This window comes from Orcinus orca, chromosome 21 (assembly GCF_937001465.1).
Source record: "Orcinus orca chromosome 21, mOrcOrc1.1, whole genome shotgun sequence".
NCBI lineage: Eukaryota > Metazoa > Chordata > Mammalia > Artiodactyla > Delphinidae > Orcinus > Orcinus orca.
In genome coordinates this window covers 17,621,701-17,628,963 of record NC_064579.1, presented here as the reverse complement: position 1 = coordinate 17,628,963, position 7,263 = coordinate 17,621,701, and the positions used below count along the sequence as shown (strand labels likewise).

The window sequence follows — 7,263 nt, the reverse complement described above, 5'->3', positions numbered from 1 at the left end:
CATTATCAGAAATAGGATTTTTGTTGTTTTCCTTTAAAGAGTACTGAATTTTGTTTTGGCAGGTAGTCACTATACTGGTAGATCCGCTTGTTCCAATTGAGGATTAATTTTAGGTTTTATTAGGGTCCAGAGTCACCCTTACTCTAGAGTGGTCTTACTCCTAAGGCATGTCTTTAATTCTTGGGTTGTTCAGTGAGGCCTTTACACTCTGGCTGATTTGAACTCCAATGTCTCCCAGCCCCGTGTGACCTTAAGTGGCTGTTGTCTCATCTCATTTCTTCCATCTTCTATTTTCTGTTTGGGCTTCACTTCCCTCTGCTGTAAGTGCTTCCAGGCAGCAAGCCAGAGTGAATGTAGAGGTCACCACATGAGTGTCCTTTCTCTCAAGGACAAAAGCCTTGAAGTGTCTGTTGTGCAATGTTGTAGTTTATGATGGAACAATACCAGTTACGACTGGACTCAAAACTCTTGATTGAGGTTTTGATTTCAGCAATTAAATTTTCTTAGAGATTCTGCCTCATAAGTGTATCTGTGTAATTCCTATAGTTTTAAAAAAAACTCGTTGTAATTTCATAGTTTGTTTCATACATAGCTCTTATGCATTCTGTCTTCGGTTCCAACAACTGCATTCTTTGGGGTCTAAATTTATTAGTTGATTCTCACTAATAGTGGCAGGCCTTATCTGGATTTGGTAGTCTTTGTTTAAGAGGTCAAGCTTGATTGTAATCAAGCATCTCTCTTTGTGTACATACGTGTCTCAGGACGCTTCAGGACCTGCTTCAGGATTTTAGCTTAGAGGAAGGGGTCTCAGATTCAGGTTCTCCACCTCGTTGCTGTTTCAAGGCTGAATATACTCAGATATGGTCAGTACAGAATTCTGACCTCAGGGAAATCCTATCCCTGCACAAAGCCTGCAGGCTCCCTATCATTCTAGTTTCAAGCACCTGTGAACTTTGTTGCTCTGGCCTGAGGTCCTCACCTATGTTCCTGACTATTTCCGGCAAGTCCAAATCAGGCTCCAAGCTACCTTAGTCTACCTGATTATTTGGGGCTCAGCTCTTGGATTTTAAAAATTTCATTTTTACTCTTTTTTTTGAAGGGAGAAATCCCTGGAAACCTGAAATGCTTCAGTGTATATTGTGTTTGTGCAGGGGTGGGGGGTGTCTAGCTATAGTGGAGGAGAAGTTAACCTCTAAGTTTCTAAAACCTCAAGTATTAGGAAGCAAAAACACATGTATTAACATTATAATCAGGAAAATTACAAAAAAGGACAACAGGTATCTATATCTGAATTATTAATGTACAATTCATGTGGTAAGTAATCACTATGAGAAATTGAGTTATTAGTATAATCTATTCATCATTTTTGTGTTGCTTAATTTATTTCTCAAGTTCAAATACTAGCTAAAGGATACTTTCCATAGACTGAATCTTTGTAAATTTTAGAAAAATATATTTAAGTTGACAAATGAAGGCTGACATTTGGCTATGCTTTAATAGGCTGAACACCAAGCAAATCCTATTCCTTTATTTGTTCATTTGGCAGTAAGTCTTGACATCACCTTCTCCTCTTTCTTAAATTTGCTTACTTAGCAGGGCACAATGCAGTTTTGATGTGCAATCTGATTTCAAAAGAATCTTTGAGACAGCTAATCTTCTGTACACTCACTGTAATTAAATATTACAGCACAAATGGTACATAAGATACTCACCTTCTTGAGAACCTCTTAGCACCAAAGAGCAGTGAAATAAAAAAGTATAGATTTTCAGAGTGGTTTTTGTAGATTTTTCAGCTTGAACTTTTAACTCTTATAGCACCTAGAGCTTACAAGGAATAAAGCATTAAATACCACAGATTACAAATATCTTTATTAGTTCTCTTTCCTTCTGTCCTAAACTCTCATTTTATCACAGTTTAAAATCCGCTAGAAGACAAATCTGCTTACCTTCAAGCTACTTGCTTCATCCTTGAAAATATGCGATAGAAAATGCCATACTTAATTAGGCTAATAATCAAGTTCAGTTCTTGGTCTCTTTGGTAAATGTCACCAAAATATGTCTTGTAGGAGAGTATGTCTGCTATCTTTAACTTTAAAATCCAATAACTGATATTCACTGACGTTCCTTTATCAATTAATCTCTTCCTCATCTCTACCACCCAAGCTTAAACATGTGGTAGTTCCATAAGTTCAAAATCACCATTATACATTTATTTTTCTTAAAACTATCTCTATCTGCCTCAAGAAGAAGTAACCAAATTCTGGATTTGGTGAATAAATCCATCCAGCACATGACCTTCATGATTTAGTCCCACTTTTCCCAGACTGAGGTCCTAAGTTTTAAAAATGTGCTTTTCTTGAAAAAGTAAACAAAGACATGGTAAAAATACTCAAACAGCTCAATAACAGCTCATTAAATACATGAGCTTATGGCCCCCTTTATTAAATATACCTATGGCTCCATCTTCAAAGGGCCTCTGAACAAAACAGCAGCTAGGCTGTGGTCTAACAGGCAGGAGAAATCTGACCAAAGAGAAAAAGACCTAGCAATACTGATAGTCAAAGCCCCTCATATGAAATGGCCCAGCCAGAAGAGCAATGAGTGGAATCCATTGGCCAAAAGCTCACTCCATGCACACAGAGCTTCTAGTTTGTTTTAAAATATGAACATATAACAAAAGATTACCAGATATTCGAGAAAAACCTCTCATATGAGACACCTAAAACACAAACAGAAAAATGGAATGAGGCAATGAAGGGAGAAGAAAACTTCAAAGACACTGAAATTAAATAATCAGAGACAGAATTAAAAGCTGCTGAATACGCAAAACAAGCACAGGAGACAATAAAAAGGTAAATTCAGAGAAAAAAAATTTTCTTCCTATATATATACATACCTATGATACAGACTAATTTACAAATTAGGTACAGTAACTAATAATAAAATAGAACACTTGTAACAACATACTGTAATAATAGTTATGTGAATGTGGTCTCTCTCTCTCTCAAAATATCTTCTTGTATAAATTAAATGTCTTTTCCATCTTAACGGAGCATTTACTACACTCTGTGGCTGTAACTTTTGCAGTTTGAGGTGTGACAGTATAACTAGCATGAATTTCTTTTTCTTTCTTCACAATTTCAGAAATAGAAGATTCGTTCTTACCGTAGGTATTAGCAACCTCAGAATAGTTTTCTTTTCCTTATTAAATTGAAAACTTTTTTTTTTTTTTTTTTTTTTTTTTGCGGTACGCCGGCCTCTCACTGCTGTGGCCTCTCCCGTTGCGGAGCACAGGCTCCGGACGCGCAGGCTCAGCGGCCATGGCTCACGGGCCTAGCCGCTCCGCGGCATGTGGGATCCTCCCAGACTGGGGCACGAACCCGCGTCCCCTGCATTGGCAGGCGGACTCTCAACCACTGAGTCACCAGGGAAGCCCAAGTTGAAAACTTTTACCTTCTCACTTAAAGGAAGCACTTTACAGCTTCTCTTTAATATATCCAAATTACTAGCATCACTACTCTTGCACGTTGGGTCCATTATTAAGTAAAATAAGGGTCACTTGAATGTAAACACTGTGATACCATGACATCCATCTGATAACCAAGACGGCTACTAAGTGACTAAAGGGTGGGATATACTGGGCAAAGGGACGATTCACAACCCAGGAAGGTCATAGTGGGATTTCATCATGTTACTCAGAATGGTGAGCAAGTTAAAACTTATGGATTTTTTATTTCTGGAATTTTCCATTTAATATTTTTGGACCCAGGTTGACCACGAGTAACTGAAACCACGGGAAGTGAAGCCATGGATAAGGGGGGACTACTGAAATGTATTTTGAAAATTGGTAAATTTCTAGGAGTTGTCTTAGTAAGATGATACCTACAAAATACCAACATTAGTGAAACGGGCTGCTGCAGTGTTGGTTTAATGATTTTAAACCATTTAAACAGTCTGTAAAGGAAAATTGATATTCCATTCACATGTAAACTTTCTGAAAGTTTTCCAGTACCAATGATAATATTTTATCAATATAATGTATGAATTCCTATTATACACTTTGAGAGGCTTTATGGCTCTATGATGTATTTACTTACAGAAGTGTTGATGAGATTAATTTCTTGGCATGTATTGCTATAGCAGAGGGCATAAAATCAATGGAGGTTTGGTAATCAACAAAGATTTTCAAAGTTTATACGTGACATTTTTCAGAAAGACGTTAGTCCACAGATATACAGAAAAGCAAAGTACTAAATTTCTTGATTCAAGAGCAAGTGTATTTATTTTAAGATAACATAAGAATGTAAGACAGGTCACTTTACAGTTATAATAAGAACAATAAACTGGAACTTAAATGGAATTCATAATAAGAAATGATTCTGAGAATTACCATAAACCTTTCATCATAAAGTCTTCTGTAAAGAGTATGATACTAAAATTTCATGTATAGCTTCATCTTTCCAAGGAATAGTTTGTAGAAGGAAATACTGAGAATAGCATACATGTATTTAGTACATTACTATTTTCAAAGTACTTAAAATTTTAAAAATTGATGTAAACAACAGTCCAGTGAGATATTTTTACCTCCCATTTTATAGATGATGAAGTTCAAGACTGATAATATGTGGAGAATCACCATAATTTACTACTCTTTTCCATTTTAATTCATCAGAATATTTTATTTATTTGCATTTTAATATTATGCTGCAGTCTTATAAGCAGATGAGTATCCATTCACTCTGATAAGCAATAAAGAATAAAGGTTACATATGTAATATTCCTTGGGAGAATGGCAGAATTACAAAGAATCTTAATGAGCTAATTCAGTTTTTAATATCTATTTATAGGACTGTTCTAAATAGCAATTTTTCCATATATGCAAGATAATTTAGTTTATAATTAAAGATAAAAGTAAGTTGCATTTTTCCATTCTTTTAGATAGCAAATAATATTGAGAACATTCAGTGTAAGGTAAAATAGAGCTGGGGCACGTTAAATGAGAAGGTAGACATTTTCATTTACTTAATCAACTGAATCAACCTGCAAAGCAGGTGAAATTATACTATGTGAAATCCTAAAACTGATGAATCACATATTTCTATATCAATGTAATAAATAATATCAGAAAAAGAATGTAAAAAGTCTAAAAATGCATTGTCAATGCTAACAACATATTCTTGGGAATAACATTACTTTTATAAATAGGCTGATACAGAACTATCAATTTCACCTTTAATAACTTAACAAAAACAAAGTCAGTATTTCCTATTTTCATAGTAAAAGCAAGATAACAGTTGGAGTGTGTGCAGTTTATATTTAGTACATCTTAGAAGATAAATGAACCTATCTTCCACATACAGTATAATTTAGATTCATTGTTCTATTTTTGCATAGTAACTTTTTATAAACTACATTTTTTTAATTGAACAGATTTCCATTAAATCCTATCAAGTTATTTTCTCCAGGAGAAAATCTAATTTTGCTGTTTTTCAATAGAAAGTTTATCTTTTCTCTTTTAAGACATTTTGAAATAATAAATTCTATTTAAAGTATTCATGATTACTGGCTGTTTGGCATTACTTTAACATGTGGTCCTTTCGCAAGAAACAAATATTAACTTCTACCTAATATATACTTCAGTCTGCTAAACCATTTTATATTAATCTTTTATAATACTCATTTTGACACCACAGACACATAATAACAATATGCGATAAGTTACAGAGCCTCAAGATATTATTTTTACTACTGTTATTAACATGTACCATCTGCTATCAGGAGCTGCACCATGTTTAAAACAATAACGACAACAACAGTGACTACTGATACAAAAACTACCACTGTTTCTACCATTAATGTATGAGTTTTTTTGAGAAAAAAAATTTACATTTTAAATTACTGTATACATAAAATAATATCAGACATTCTGTTGACTTTGGTAAATGAACAAAAACTTTAAAAAAAACTTTATGATTCAAACAATATATGTTAATTAAGCAATTTTAAAAGTTAAAAGTACAGTGTAAACCATCATATTGTATAGTAGCTTAATTTCTATTTGTGTTTCAAAATTACTTCAATGTAATTAAAAGCCTGGAGATCTATTAACAATTCTAAGGGCCCTAAGATAAATCTCAAGGAATATTCATTTTCTGATAATAAGTTCAGTCTAAAACCAAAAATATGTTGCTGTTCATTTTTAAGTGATCTAGATTCCAGGAGTCATACATTATTTTGAAATGAGACAAATTTCTAATAAATTTTTTTAAAAATTAAAATACATTCTTATATAGTCACTGGAAGAATCCGAAGGGAATGAAAAAGTGCAGAGTTCAGTAAATCAAGTCAAAAGCTCAACATGATAACACGTAACGTTAGTAATTAGTAAGAAGATGCATGATAACATGTAACATTAGTAATCAGTAAGAAGATGCATCTTATATTCAAAAATTCAGTTAAAGAAAAAATAGTTAGCATTTCACCTTTTCCTTCATTTACACAAGTTCTGATCTCAGACCTGCTTCCGCCCTCGGAAGTTTTTGCTTCTTGCACTTTCAAGTAGATGATAATCCTTTAAACTTTGCTTTAGAAGTGCCTAATTAAAAAAATATATGTAATACATAAAAGTAACATTTTTTAGGATGAAATTCGGAGGTAACAGCATTAATCATTATAATAATCACAGGAAACAGTAAGGCACATGATAAAAACACGCAACAGCAAGTATAAGAATCAAAGACTTAATCATAAACTATTTCCTTAAATTTAAAGGTTCAGTGTTTTGTTTAGTAACTTGTCTAATCCGCAGTCTTACAAAGTTCTAGAATCTAAGTAGTCATTTTTTTCTATGGTTCTATATACTACTACACAGAATCAATAATGTCAATGTGACACTATTACAGGCTGGTTGGAAACACTATCTATATGAACATATAAATGGTATAGTCCTACTATTTTTTTAAATGTTTAGCTTAACTTCTTATAATAAAGGCAATATAAAGTTCCTCAAAATAGAGATTAGGAAGACCTGACTTCTTCTGTTAGCTCAATCACAACAGTTACCACCTTAGATAAGTAAATAAGCCTACTTACCACTAAACATTTTAGACCAGCAATTCCCTAAATGGGTTCCATAAAATATTAGGCTTCAAAGCTACTTTGCAAAATACCAAATACTGCTGTTTTCTTTTAGAGAGACAAATCAATAGTGGCATATTAAGATCTGTAAGTCCTAAGGAACCTATTTAACCATATCTATTATGA

General features: G+C 33.4%; 1 protein-coding gene across 3 annotated transcripts in view; it reads right to left on the bottom strand.

Annotated features, from left to right (window-relative positions):
* Positions 1-4,263: 4,263 nt before the first annotated feature.
* MICU3 (mitochondrial calcium uptake family member 3) overlaps positions 4,264-7,263 on the bottom strand; it is an 88,082-nt gene continuing 85,082 nt past the window's right edge. For all 3 annotated transcript variants that reach the window (XR_004475408.2, XM_004277171.3, XM_033400631.2), the window contains one exon: positions 4,264-6,595. The gene's annotated coding sequence lies outside the window, so the exon portion shown is untranslated. The remainder of the gene's footprint in view (positions 6,596-7,263) is intronic.